We start from the raw sequence: 15528 nt of genomic DNA, 5'->3' as shown, positions 1-15528 counted from the left end.
TTCAATGTCCATTGCTGATATCCTTACAAAACGTTAGCAGTATGGTAAAAAGACCACATCCCTGGACGCAGAGCCGCAGTACACATTTTGTTTTCCAATCCACACTTTGCAGTACCTCCAGGATTGGTGCACTAGTTGCAAGCCCAGGGAAAACAAAGACAAGAAAACAAACATAGCGCTTCACTGGCAAACTCTGTAAATGTGGCGCTAATGTGTTTGGGTGTAAATAAAATCAATCTGACCAGTTTGCTACCACTCTGTCTTACTTTATTTCGTTATTTTTCATATTTTTAACCTTTTATTCCAGATACTGCACTTTGGAATTAAAATACGACATTTCCAGCAAAAATGATTTTCTTTTTTGGATCCATTTCACAGGGGAGCAAATAAAAGAAAGGAGAGGAAAGAGTGAGAACCCCATCTTGAACTCAGGGTTTTCAGTAAGAGAAGAACTGCTATACAGAAAGAGAGGGAAGAATGAAAGAGTGGGGGGGAGGGGGGCAGGTGAAGCGGCATAGCAAAAGTGGACACTGTATTTTTTTTCTCTGAGCAAGAAGGAAAAGACAGAGTCCTGTTGCTTCTCTGCCGCCCATCCTCGAACGCCAGGAAACGCTGAGCTTTATTTCAAGGCGATGGGGATTTCTTGCGTCCCGGGGACGCATTTTCAAAATAAAATATTAGGGGAACAGAATCCTTGGAAATGAAGAAGTAGGGGCACGCTGTGCCCTTCCGATCCCGCCCACTTCGACCACTGGTTGCTAGACGAAATCATTGTCAGCAAAAGGTGCCTTGAACGGGCCTGTCAACCAAGGGAGGATGGCTAGCTGCATACCCAGCCTTACATGAGTCATGCACCAGCCTTGAAGTGGCTGTGCACACAGGCTGCCCTGGACGGCTCAGGCCTTCATAAACTTTGTCCAGTTACGCAGTTACGTCTTACGTCACCCTTTGTCTGTTTGGCAGCCATTACTGGGTGCGTGTTTTTCTTCTGTGTCAACTCAAAATTCCATCCACATGCACTATAACTTTTTTATGATCCCAGAGCAGCAGCATACAACTGTGCTGTATTAATAGATCTACCTGGAGCATTTGCCAAACGTGTTCCAAAAAAGGAATACAGGCATCCACAGTGCTGCAAGGCCGTACCAGGGCTGCACACTGCGCCATACAAAGCCACGCTGTTTACTTGCATGCAGACATCCTGATCAGGGATTCAACTTAGCAGAAGCTTTGCACCCCTGGCTTCAACATCATGCAGGTCTAAGAAGGCGGACTGCGGACGGTGGCACCAGAAGAGGGTACCCTGCGGCCTTGGCTGTCCTTCTGAGTAGCTGATCGAGGATGTAAGGCAGACCAATGGAGCAGCCGACCTGGGCTCTCCTATGGAACTGTGGGAACCAGTGGGGATTGCTGTGATATGATCCCAGGTGGGTAGCAGCGCTCTGGCATGGGCTGCGCCTGGGTGAGTTGGGGTGCCTGTAGCGCAGAGTGAGGGGCATGAGGTCTGCTCTGAGATTTGCATAGTGGAAAGTCAGTGGTATCAGCTAGTGTGTACAGACCAACAACAGGAAAGCTAACCTGTGTTTGCAAGCAACACCGACAATGAAACCAGTGATGTCAGATACCAGCAGGGCGTTTTGTGGGCCGGGTCCTGCAGCGCTCTGAAAAGCAGGTGCGTAGACCGGTCCTCATCAGGTTCTCCATTTTTGCCCTCACCTCTTTTGTTATAACTTTAATTTTTTGCAGTTCTGTATTGCGCTGATTGGGCCCGAGGGTACTGGAGCGCTTTACATGAACACCAGTTACATTTTACAAGGATATACAATTTGTTTTTGGTAGGCACGGGGAGATTACGTAATTTGCCCAGAATCACAGGATGTTGAGCTGGCGGCGAGACTCAAACCTGTTTCCCCAGCTCGAAAGTCAGCAGCTATGGCCCTTATGTCACATCCTCTCCCACAAGAACCAAAGCATTTTCAATATTATATACAACGAAGCCATATTATGTGCTTATTAGTCCTAACTTGTTGTAGGTGCCAGTTTACTTGTTGTATCATACATCTAGATGCAATGACAGAAGCTGCAAAATACCAGTGGGCAGCACACTATGCTAGGCACAGATTTTTAGCTTAAGTGTTTTTAAACCATAGCCTTAATGACATCGACCACCCTCCTTTGAGAAACTCCCAGGTTTTTCCTCCCACTTAAAGGCCTGGAAACCAGGCAACATTCGGGGATCCTTGATGTCTGTGTCACTAAAGGGCTACCCCTTGAAGTCATGAGGTGCCCAGAGATGATTTTCCTCTCTTGCAGTGGGAGTGAAAGAAAAATTAAAAAGATAAGTTATCTTTATATAAAGAATAAGGAGCAGCTATCTGCCCTTATATTAAAAGCAGTGTAGGGAATCTCCTTTTGCATTTCCCAGGGAGGGTGTCTTATTGCCCTGAAGAAAGTCCAGGACCTACCTAGGCCCATATAGGACTGAAACATGTTGGCATTAGGGTCATAGCACCATAAATACTCCCAATGACCCTCTTTATTTATGCTTTTAATAACCCTAACAGATCCAAGAATAAAGGGATACTGGTATCTGTCTGCGTTTTTTTAATCTTTAATTCCCCCTGGCCATATTTTCACCAAGAGCTCCGTGGAATACGGTCGAGCCCACCCCGACTTTTAGGCGTCTGGGTGACCCAATGAAGAAGCATGACACCACTAGGGTGTGTGAGGGTAATTAAAACAAAAGGAATTGTTTCCTTCCCCACTCCCTAGTGGGTTACTTCACATAGGGACTTCCCATTGGTACCTTATTAAGGTTTGTCTTTGATCAGACGTGGATTTTGTCCACACACTCAAGGAGTACTTTTCGGGATTCAGTGCTTTCACCCTATCCCTACCACCAAAAGGGTGCTGAAAGAGTTAAATTCACATAGGTGGACCGTGATGATAAATATATCTTCAAGTTACGTAGATGTGGACTTAAGTATAGTAAATCTGTACTCACCAATATGAACTTAATTCCACAATGTTTTGGTCATCAAAATTTAGGCGTTGATATTTTGGCTCAATCAAAGTTTTGTTCTCCGTATTCAAGCCCAACTTCTACAATCACATGCTAATGGCCTCCATGAATTAGTCATTGGCAAATGTTTACTCTCTGCCCACCACTGTAGCAACAACTGGGCAGTAAAGCAAATTTATAAATTGCTAAGGACCCCTCTGTCTTTAGGCTGTGAGCAGAGGACCCCGAGTAATCAAATACCTCAGAGCAAATATTCCAAACTTCTCTCTATAATTTAGGAATTAGGAAAAGAGATTAGACTACCAAATGCTGGAAGCAAGGGCGCCATAGGAGAAGTATAATCTATGTTAAGGACTGGTCCGTAAATGCTTGGCTAAAATTAAAAGGAATGCAACAAGAATTTTGCTCTCTTTATGAAGAAGAATAGTGATAACTCTTTTATGATTTTCACCTATTTCCTTTAGTCTTGCACGACATTAAATACAGTACAGTGATTTATGAATCCAGGAAACTATAATTTTACAATCAAACAGCGTTAAAAGTACCAAAACTACCAGTGCAGGTTTAGACAAATAGGGGCATATTTACAAGCCCTTAGCGCCACCAGAGCCTCATATGTTTTTTACGCTCCAGTGATGCAGCACCATTTTCTATATTTACAAGGTGGCTGTAAGCCACTTTGCGTGGCTTAATGCCACCTTCTAAATACACCCCTTTTAGGCACCCTTGCAACATGGCGGCATGGTGCCTGCAATGGCACTAGGCCGCATTTTTCGTGCCAGTGCTAGGGGAATTCTTGTGAATATGGCGCATCCCGGTGTTTTGAAAATCTCGGAGCGCTGCACTGCCAACTTTGGCACAGCTCCGCACTCCTACATTTTCTTGTGAATATGCCCCATATTCTTTATCAGAAGAAGCTAGAAACTGCATGCAGAGAAATGCTTAACTTGTTGTTTATGTGCCTGTATGTTGTTTCCTTTGCTTACTTATAATGACATGCCAAATTGCTGGACTTTGCACCTTTTACATTAGGTATTCATTTTTGTTTGTTAATTAAACTAGAATAAGGCATGTTACCCAATATGCTCAGTAATTTGAAGTTTACGATTCCTCCATCTGAAACTGATAGTTTCGTGAGACTTTGGCGACTGTTTACACAGCAAGACTTGCTAATGTAGCTTATCAGGACTAAGTCATGCTGGAAACTGCACATTTTATTGGTAGGTTTATCCAAAAATTATGCAACTTGCAAACAGGACTTACTGACACTTTATTTGCATTCTTGTATGCATTTATTACTTTATGTAATGAAGTTTATTTTCTTTTACTTTAAGATCGCGATTAAGCCACTTTTCATGCAGTTTAGTGGGTATTCATGCTTTCTCTCTGTGGTTGAAAAGTTTCCTTATTAACTACAGGTATCACCTATTTGTATACTTCCAAAAGAAAAACAACCTGTCTCCAGGGCGCTATTTTATGTAATGAGGACAGTTTCAACAAACTCTCCCATCCTATCTCAAGCCTTCAATTTCTTTAATTTATTTGGTGTTCCTTTTTAGGTCTCGCCTAAGACACCACATGTACTGTCTGTTGAGAGACATATTGTTATCTTACAGTGCACTTAGAGCCCACTCATTGTTTACCATTGTTTGACTTCATTACCACTCTCATTTGCTTGCCTTTTATTCGTTAGTTGTGGGGTCTTTCCTTATTCATCTTGTATTTGTTTCAGCCCTGGTGTATGGATCCATTACAATGCCCTTCAACTGCTCACTTTTTTAGGCTCTACTTTTTTCTTTTTGTTTTAACAAGCTACAATAGTGCATGTATTTTCGAGCTGTCTCCCTCGTGTGCTTCTTCCCTTCTCTGCCACATTTTATGTTTCTCCCACACCCTTTAAAAACCCAGACCCCACCTGCTCCCCCATGTTGTTTCTGCCTCGCGTCCCTGTGTTGTGCAGTTTTTTCTTTTTAGTTACCAATCCCAGTAGCGTTAAACAGGCCCCTGCAGCCTGGGGGCCTCCAAGCTCCAGGGGCCCCCTCAGCACAGTACTCTGACCGGAGAGCTCCTAACTGAGTCCAGAAGTGTCCCTCCACGTACCTGGCAGGGGGGCCCCCTCAAGTTTCATTACGCCAGAGACCAATCCGACTCAGATTGGTAACTAAAAAGACACAAAAAAACAGCTCCATCATTTTACCGACCATTTCAAAAGCTTTCCCCGCAGTAGACCACAAGAGTTGCTGTGCCAAATGACTAAAACTACTGGAAATGCAAATAGGTCCAAAAGGCGAGGCTTATTGACTTTGCCAATGCTTGTTTAAAGATTTCCCAATTCACCAACATCCCTTTTTAGGTCTCGGCCTGATGTAAGCAGCGCATGCGCTGCTCTCATCTCACGAGGCTTCTTGGAATCGATACGATTCCAGAAGCCTCGTCTCAGCTTCGCCTTAAGTTGTGATTCGTGCGCGTCGTTTTGCGTCACAAATGATGCCAATGGCAGTGCAATGATTGCACCGAAGGCATGTCAATAGGTGCTTGTTGCCACCCTGTCTCCTTTAAGCCCCACCCACCGGGATTTGATCTTTTACTTGCGACGGGAGACAGTGTCTCCTAATTAGCCGCTACGCACTTTTTTGTGATCATTCCCCTTTGGCAAAGGCAGTGCGTGTTTATAATTGCATCGCGCTTCCTTTGCCTTGGCATTGCCTGTCCGTGCTGCAATCTCCTTGCAGCATTACAAATGCCACCATTGTAGAAGTAGTCGCTCTGAGTTAAACAATCGAGTGCTGTGGTTGTCTTTTAATCAGTTTGATGTATGACAAGGCCGACATTCAGATGTCAGGTAAAACAATACCATGAAATTGGCCAATACCGCCGTGCATGGTAACGAGAGGAGTTAGGTCTCACCTCATCTTAAAAACAAGCTCTTAGTTTTTCATTGGAACCAACTCATGATTTTAATGACACTGTCTAATCATCACTTCCAGGCAGCAGCACAAGCTTTGGGAATGAAAAACTGAGATCGGAAAGACAGAGAGAGGCACAGACTGCCTGGCACAGAGAGTATTCGTGCCTGTGTCTGCTTGAATTAGCACATGAGACCCCGGTCTATACCCTCGCCATTGCTTCGCACGCACAGGAGAAGTTTACATTATGTCGACTACGAACCTGCAGAGAAGGAAGCGGGAACCATTCACATGAGCAAAAGAAACCCATTGAGAAAATACAAAGCTGTGCGCGTCTTGGTTCTGAAACGTCACTGGCATCAATTATCAGTATTTCCAGTGCCCGTCGAAGAATAGTTTGTAATATTAACCTCCAGTCAGTTGATTCATTTTTACAATAGTTTTTCTGAGGAGGAATTTTCAACGGGTGCACATACATCAAACTGGAGGGGTTCACTGGTCAGTCCAGAACTCTTCGAATCAAGGGCTTTGCTGTCAAACGGGGCTTCCCCGTGAAGCCCTTTGCAAGGTTTAACCCCTTCGATGCTCATGACGGAATGGTTCTGTCATGAGCATCGGTGCCCCTGTGCTCATGACGGAACCATTCCATCATGATGCCAGGGGCACGAAATTTTTAATCCCTGTGACCTTGGGAGCTGGGGAAGAGCTTCCCCAGCTCCCGAGGCCCCCTCCCTGGTTTCTGTGCCATGAAGATCAGCGCGCACGTCGCGCTGTCTTCATTGCACAGAAACCGAAACTGAAATGAGCCTTTAGGCTCATTTCAGTTTCACTTTCTATGTGCTCAGGGGGCTATCTCAGCCCCCCAGGCACATAGAAAGACGGGAGAGGGTTGAATCTCCCCTTTCCAATGGTACCCCTCCCCAGTGGATCCCTGCTTGGCAGGGATCCACCCACTAGACACCAGGGAGGGGGGAGCAGCCCCTTGGGCAAGGGCCTTCGCTCCCCCCATACAAAAATGGCCTAAATTCAGTCTTTCTGCACCCCTTGGGGGGCAGATGGGGCAGTAGCCCCCAATCTGCCCCCTGGGGGGCAGAAAGTCCACTAAACACCAGGTATTTGTTTTAGGGTGGGGGCTGCCCGAAATGGGCACGCTAATGCCCCCACCCCCGCCACCATTACAGCCTTGTTGCCCCGGGGGGCAGATGAGGGCAGTAGCCCCCAATCTGCCCCCCGGGGGGGGCAGAAAGCCCACTAAACACCAGGGATTTTTTTTGCACCTTTTTTTTAGGGTGGGGGCTGCCCGAAACTGGCACGCCAATGCCTCCACTCCCCTCCACCATTACAGCCTGTCTGCCCCCCTGGGGGGCAGATGGGGCAGTGGCCCCCAATATGCCCCACTGGGGGGGTCAGAAAGCCCACTTGACACCAGGGATTTCTTTTTGCGCATTGTTTTTAGGGTGGGGCTGCCTGAAACGGGCACGCTAATGCCCCCAACCCCCTGCCACCATTACAGTCTTTCTGCCCCCAGGGGGGGAGATGGGGGCAGTAGCCCCCAATCTGCCCCCGGGGGGCAAAAAGCCCACTAGACGCCAGGGATATTTTGGGGCAAATCTGAATTAGGATGGGGGCTGCCCAAAATTGGCATGCCAATGCCCTCATCCCTCCCCCACAAAAATTACAGCCTTTCTGCCCCCCGGGAGGGGGCAAAAAGCCCAGTAGATGCCAGGGATTTTTTTGGCAAATTTTAATTAGGGTGGGGGCATTGGCATGCCCGTTTTGGGCACCCCACACCCTAATTAAAATGTGCCCAAAAAACTCCCTGGCGTCTTGTGGACTTTTAGCCCCCCTGGGTGGGCAAAAATCCCACTAGAGGCCAGGGCTTTTTTGGGGGGCAAATTTGAATTAGGGTGGGGCTGCCCAAAACGGGCATGCCCATGCCCCCACCCCCTCTCCCGCAAACATTATAGCCTTCCTGTCCCCCCGGGGGGCAGAGGGGGCAGTAGCCCCCAATCTGCTCCCCGGGGGGGGCAAAAAGCCCACTAGACGCCAGGGATTTTTGGGGGGCAAATTTTTATGAGGGTGGGGGCATTGGCATGCCCATTTTTGGCAACCCCCACCCTAATTAAAATTTGCTCAAAAAAATCCCTGCCGTCTAGTGGGCTTTCTGCCTCCCCTGGGGGGCAGATGGAGGCATCAGCCCCCAATCTGCTTCCCGGGGGGGGGGGAGGGCAAAAAGCCCAGTAGTCGCCAGGGATTTTTTTAGGCAAATTTGAATTAGGGTGGGGGCTGCCCAAAACAGGCATGCGCATGCCTCAGCCCCTCACCCGCAACAATTACAGGCTTCCTGCCCCCCCGGGGGGACAAAGCCCAGTAGACGCCAGGGATTTTTGGCCAACTTTTAATTAGGGTGGGGGCGTTGGCATGCCCGTTTTGGGCAGCCCCCACCCTAATTAAAATTTGCCCAAAAAACTCCCTGGCGTCTAGTGGACTTTCAGGCCCCGTGATGGGCAGATGGGGGCATTAGCCCCCATCTGCCCCGCCGAGGAGGCAAAAAGCCCTCTAGATGCCAGGGTTGTTTGGGGGGCAAATTTGAATTAGAGTGGGGCAGCCCAAAATGGGCATGCCCATGCCCCCACCCCCTCCCCCGCAAAAATTACAGCCTTCCTGCCCCCCCGGGGGGCAGATGGGACAGTAGCCCCCAATCTGCCCCCCCCGGGGGGGCAAAAAGCCCACTAGACGCCAGGGATATTTTGGGGCAAATTTTTATAAGGGTGGGGGCATTGGCATGCCCGTTTTTGGCAAACCCCACCCTAATTAAAATTTGCTCAAAAAAATCCCTGGTGTCTAGTAGGCTTTCTGCACCCCGGGGGGGGCAAAAAGCCCACTAGTCTCCAGGTTTTTTTGGGTGGCAAATTTGAATTAGGGTGGGGGCTGCCCAAAACAGGCATGCCCATGCCCCCACACCCTCCCCCGCAAAAATTGCAGCCTTCCTGCCCCCCCCTGGGGAGCAGATGGGGCAGTAGCCCCCAATCTGCCCCTCCCGGGGGGGCAAAAAGCCCACTAGACGCCAGGGTTTTTTTGGGGAAAATATTTATTAGGGTGGGGGCATTGGCAAGCCCGTTTTTGGCAACCCCCACCATAATTAAAATGTGCTCAAAAAAATCCCTGGCGTCTAGTAGGTTTTCAGTCCCCCCTGGGGGGCAGATGGGGGCATTAGCCCCCAATCAGCACCCTCGGGGGGACAAGAAGCCCACTAGTCGCCAGGGTTTTTTTTAGGCAAATTTGAATTAGGGTGGGGGTGGCCCAAAACAGGCATGCCCATGCCCCCAGCCCTCCCCTGCAAAAATTACAGCCTTCCTGCCCCCTGGGGGGGGCAAAAACCCAGTAGACGCCAAGGATTTTTTGCTCAAATTTTAATTAGGGTGGGGGCATTGGCATGCCCGTTTTTGGCAACCCCCACCCTAATTAAAATGTGCTCAAAAAAATCCCTGGCATCTAGTAGGCTTTCTGCCCCCCCTGGGTGCAGATGGGGGCATTAGCCCCCAATCTGCACCCCCGGGTGACAAAAAGCCCACTAGTCACCAGGGATTTTTTGGGGCAAATTTGAATTAGGGTGGGGGCTGCTCAAAACAGGCATGTCCATGCCCCCAGCCCCTCCCCTGCAAAAATTTCAGCCTTCTACCACCCCTGGGAGGTAGATGGGGGCATTAGCCCCCAATCTGCCCCCCGGGAGGGGCAAGAAGCCCAGTAGACGCCAGGGATTTTTTGGGCAAATTTTAATTAGGGTGTGGGCATTGGCATGCCCGTTTTGGGAAGCCCCCACCCTAATTAAAATTTGCCCAAAAATCTCCCTGGCGTCTAGTAGACTTTCAGCCCCCCCTGGGGGGCAGATGGGGGCATTAGCCCCCAATCAGCCCCCCCGGGGGCTAAAAGCCCACTAGACACCAGGGATTTTTTTGGGAAAATTTTAATTAGGGTGGGGGCTGCCCAAAACGGGCATGCCAATGCCCCCACCCCCACCCGCAACAATTACAGCCTTTCTGCCCCCCCTGGGGGGAAGATGGGGGCAGTAGCCCCCAATCTGCCCCCGGGGGCAAAAAGCCCACTAGACGCCAACGATTATGCTGGCAAAGTGCCTAGCTGTAGTTTTTGAACCCTAGCTCTGCCGGCACCTAGGGAAACCTACCAAACCCACGCATTCCTGAAAACTTGCCTCAATACGTTTTGGGCCCTTGCCTGTCGCGGGTACTTGGGCCTCCCACACAAGTGAGGCACCGTTTTTATCGGAAGACTTGGGGGAACACTGGGTGGTAGTAAATTTGTGTCAGCCCTGTGATGCCACAACTTTCCAACACAAAAATGTGTGAAAATAGTGGATTTTTCAGCTAAAATTGAGGTTTGCAGGGGATTCTGGGTAAGGAAACATTGGGGGATCCACGCAAGCCATACCTCCCTGGAATCCCCTGGGTGTCTAGTTTTCAGAAATGTGTGGGTTTGGTAGGTTTCCCTAGGTACCGGCAGAGCTAGGGTTAAAAAACTACAGCTAGGCACTTTTCACTGCGAAATTGAGGTGTGTCCACATTGCGTTTTGCGCCGTTTCCTGTCACGAGCACTAGGCCGACCCACACAAGTGAGGAACCATTTTTCTCGGAAGACTTTGGGGAACGCGGGGTGCATGGAAATTTGTGGATCCACGCAGTTTACAGAACTTTCCACCACAGAAATGTGGGCAAAATGTGTTTTTTGGGACAAACTTTTAGGTTTGCAAGGGATTCTGGGTAACAGAACCTGGTGGGAGGCAGTCAAGTCACCCCATCATGGATTCCCCTGGGTGTCTAGTTTTCAAAAATGTATAGGTTTGCTAGGTTTCCCTAGGTGCCGGCAGAGCTATGGTTCAAAAACTACAGCTAGGCCAAAAAAGGGTCATTTTTCACTGTGAAATTGAGGTGTGTCCACGTTGCCTTTTGTGCCGTTTCCTGACGCGGGCACTAGGCCGACCCACACAAGTGAGGTACAATTTTTCTCAGAAGACTTTGGGGAATGCGGGGTGGGTGGAAATTTGTGAATCCACACAGATTCCAGAACTTTCCACCACAGAAATGTGGGGGAAATGTGTTTTTTTGGACAATTTTATAGGTTTGCAAGGGATTCTGGGTAACAGAACCTGGTGGGAGGCAGTCTAGTCACCCCATCCTAGATTCCTCTGGGTGTCTAGTTTTCAAAAATGTATGGGTTTGCTAGGCGTCCCTAGGAGCAGGCAGAGCTATGGTTAAAAAACTATAGCTAGGCATTTTGCCCAAAAAGGGTCATTTTTCACTGCGAAACTGAGGTGTGTCCACGTTGCGTTTTGCGCCGTTTCCTGTCGCGGGCACTAGGCCAGCCCACACAAGTGAGGTATAATTTTTCTCAGAAGACTTTGGGGTATGCGGGGTGGGTGAAAATTTGTGGATCCACGCAGATTCCAGAACTTTCCACCACAGAAATGTGGGTAAAATGTGTTTTGTTTGACAATTTGTTAGGTTTGCAAGAGATTCTGGGTAACAGAACCTGGTGGGAGGCAGTCAAGTCACCCCATCCTGTATTCCCCTGGGTGTCTAGTTTTCAAAAATGTACAGGTTTGCTAGGTTTCCCTGGGTGCCGGCAGAGCTAGGGTTAAAAAACTACAGCTAGGCACTTTGCAAAAAAAGGGTCACTTTTCACTGTGAAATTGAGGTGTGTCCACGTTGCCTTTTGTACCGTTTCCTGTCGCGGGCACTAGGCCGACCCACACAAGTGAGGTATCATTTTTCTTGGAAAACTTTGGGGAACGCGGGGTGGGTGGAACTTTGTGGATCCACGTAGATTCCAGAACTTTCCACCACAGAAATGTGGGAAAAATGTGTTTTTTCGGACCATTTTGTAGCATGGAAGCAGTGGATTTATTGTATGGGCTGCCGAAAGTTCCAAATCACAGTAGTGTGTAGCAGAACACTTTAGTTTCCCGATTTACTTCCCCTTCCAGGTTTTTGATTTTCCATTCTAGTGCTTTTAATCCTGATGTTAAAATTGGGCACCTCGTTTCCGAGGCAAAATTGGACACACAGAACTGCATGTCCAAAAGGCGAGGGTTACCCTACTCTGGACTCTTGGGTTTCTCTACTACTCACTCTCTACTACTCTCTACTACTCTCTCTCTACTACTCACTCTCTACTACTCTCTGTACTACTCTCTATAACTCACTCTCTACTACTCTCTACTACTCACTCTCTACTACTCTCACCTACTCTCTCTCTAATACTCTCTGTACTACTTTCTACTATTCACTCTCTACAACTCTCTACTACTCTGTACTACTCACTCTCTACTACTCTCTACTAATCACTCTCTACTCACTCTCTACTACCCACTCTCTACTACTCACTCTCTACTCACTCTCTACTCACTCTCTACTACTCTCTGCTACTCACTCTCTGCTACTCACTCTCTGCTACTCTCTACTATTCTCTACTCTCTACTACTCACTCTCTACTACTCATAATCTACTACTCTCTACTACTCACTCTATTCTACTCACTCTCTACTACTCTGTACTACTCACTCTACTATCCTCTTTACTACCCTCTCTACTACTTACTCTTTACTACTTTCTCTCTACTACTCTCTACTATTCTCTCTACTACTCTCTACTACTCACTCTCTACTACTCTCTACTACCCTCTCTACTACCCTCTCTACTACTCTCTACTACTCACTTTCTACTCACTCTCTACTACTCACTCTCTACTACTCTCTACTACTCACTCTCTACTACTCTACTACTCTCTACTACTCACTCTCTACTACTCTACTACTCATTCTCTACTACTCTCTACTACTTTCTACTACTCACTCTCTACTACTCGCTCTCTACTGCTCTCTACTACTCACTCTCTACTATTCACTCTCTACTACTCATGCTTTACTACCTACTCTCTACTACTCTCTACTACTCACTCTCTACTACTCTCTACTACTCACTCTCTACTATTCACTCTCTACTACTACTCAGTCTACTACTCTCTACTACTCACTCTCTACTACTCACTCTCTACTACTCTGTACTACTCACTCTCGACTACTGTCTCTCTACTACTCTCTCTACTACTCTCTACTACTCACTCTCTACTACTCTGTACTACTCACTCTGTACTACTCACTCTCTACTAATCTCTACTACTCTGTACTACTCACTCTCTACTGCTCACTCTCTACTACTCACTCTCTACTACCTAATCTACTACTCTCTACTACTCTCTACTACTCTCTATTCTCTACTTCTCTCTTCTACTCACTCTCTACTATTCTCTACTGCTCTCTACTACTCACTCTCTACTACTCACTCTCTACTACTCTCTACTGCTCACTCTCTACTACTCGTTCTCTACTACTCACTCTCTACTCTCTACCTCTCTCTCTACCTCTCTACCTCTACCTCTCTACCTCTCTACCTCTACCTCTCTCTACCTCTCTCTACCTCTCTACACGCACACATATGCACATATATATATATATATATATATATAAAAATGTATAGAAACACACCTGGTCCTTAGTAAACTTGCAGCTTGTTTCTTCGCCGACCCAGTCACCAAGGAATCACGAACCACGGATTTAAAGCAGCAATGATTTTATTTAAGCTGTAGATTCCTTTGAAGACGCGTTTCGGGCGTCACTCGCCCTTGATCACATCAACGAAAAGAGGTAAAATTGCCATTTTTAAATTGTGATGCTACACCCATGTGACCACACAACGTGAATAAACATAAACAAAATACTTCACACTTTTAGATACCAGGTATATATCTAAAAGGATGTCATGGTCTTTTGCAATGATAATATTAACTTATATTTCAAAAGCGTGCCCCTTAATTCAATGTTATTACTACATTGAAATAACTTCTTGTTTGGTTAGGGTGAAAACAACATTAATGCGTGTTAAACATAATATGCAGAAAAAGTCCTTAAGAGATCATATTGGATTTCATCAAATGACCGGAAACATCAGATCCTGAGATAAATCTCATAGTATGTAGTTATGAGGATGGTACATTGCACTCACTCAATAATAATTTCATCTGAAAAAATAGAAATATAAAATATATAAATATATAAATATATTAAGAATATTAAAAAACCATTCAGTAATGAGATTAACAATATTTGTGTGCAAAGTCACCATCCTTCCAATCTGCAACCCATAGATAAGGATCCTAAGATGCTAATAATACTGCATAAATGCAAGTATGCGACCATCATGTGATAGCCGTACCGAATACTATATTTCTAAACCCACAATGCGAGCAAAACTGACTTTTCTAATTAAAAGACCAAATCCTCAGTAAAAAACACCTAAAATGTAAATATAATGTGCAAAGTATAGCAAAAGTGTGACTGTGCGAATTACAATAGTGTAATACCCATGGTACATGTATCCCTAAAGCACATTTCAGCCATATATAACAATAAAATATATTTCAATTGATTTATATTCCACTAGGCAAATATGTATGTGGCAACAGTAAATATACATGTATCATATCTAAAAATATATACATAGACATAAGGATAAGATACATAAAAAGAACCGGACTTAAAACAGATTTGAAAGATCTAACTAAATGATGCTAGTTTATAAGAAATTGTGCAAGTCCTCAGTATTGTTAAGGCCAGATGGGAACTTAGTATCGAGCTCAAGAATTAATTTAGATTCTAACTGTCTTAAGGCTTTCTCTCGATCTCCACCTCGACGTAGTTTTGGAATGGATGCTGCCACAAAATAAGTTAGACAATTAAGGTCATTGTTGTGAGTAGATTTAAAATGGCGAGCTACCGGGTATGAGGAGTCGTTGTTAACAATAGCGCGTAAATGTTGCACTATCCTGACATGCACTTGCAACTTAGTACTACCAACGTACTTAAGTCCACAAGTGCACGTCAGGACATATACAGCAAACTCTGTTTTGCAGGTAAGGTTACCCTTAATGGCTATTTTATCAGGGCTGAAAGGCGAAAAATAATGTGTGGTATTAATACCAAATTTACACGCCCTGCAAGTGGTACATTTTGTAAAGCCATTTTTGGGCTGTAGCCACATTTTGGCATTAGTTAACTCCGGACATGCCTTACCTATTTGTGTGCGCATAGAGATTCCTTTTCTGTATGTGACAGTTGGTTGGGATGGTAATCTAGTCGATAAAACCCCATCTGTTAAGATAATTGGCCAATGACGTTTGATTATGGCACGGATTTTCCTCTCTTGTTTGTTATAAGCTGTAATCAACCTTACTGCAGATTTATCATCAGGTAAACTGTCCACTTTGTTGGTGAGAAGGGATGCCCTGGATCTTTCCCTTGTTTTAATCAGAGCAGTTTTTAAAAAAATTTCATTGTATCCTCTTTCTTTAAATCTGCTATATGCTTCCTCAGTGCATCTATTAAGATCCTCATGGTTGTTACAGATCCTCTTAAGACGCAAAAATTCCCCATATGGGATATTGTCCACCATATGTTTGGGATGTGAGCTGCTGGCATGCAAAATTAAATTGCCAGCTGTTTCTTTTCTATGCAGTGTCGTACCTAAA

The 15528-nt window shown here is 46.1% G+C and overlaps 1 long non-coding RNA gene across 1 annotated transcript in view; it reads left to right on the top strand.

The window, feature by feature from the left end:
- Window positions 1-1155: 1155 nt before the first annotated feature.
- LOC146857217 (uncharacterized) overlaps window positions 1156-15528 on the top strand; it is an 82469-nt gene continuing 68096 nt past the window's right edge. Inside the window, exon 1 of the long non-coding RNA XR_014979551.1 lies at window positions 1156-1427. This is a non-coding gene — a long non-coding RNA (uncharacterized LOC146857217). The remainder of the gene's footprint in view (window positions 1428-15528) is intronic.

The sequence above is a fragment of the Triturus cristatus genome, chromosome 3_2 (genome assembly GCF_964204655.1).
Source record: "Triturus cristatus chromosome 3_2, aTriCri1.1, whole genome shotgun sequence".
Lineage (NCBI taxonomy): Eukaryota > Metazoa > Chordata > Amphibia > Caudata > Salamandridae > Triturus > Triturus cristatus.
This window is presented reverse-complemented; position numbering and strand designations above follow the sequence as displayed.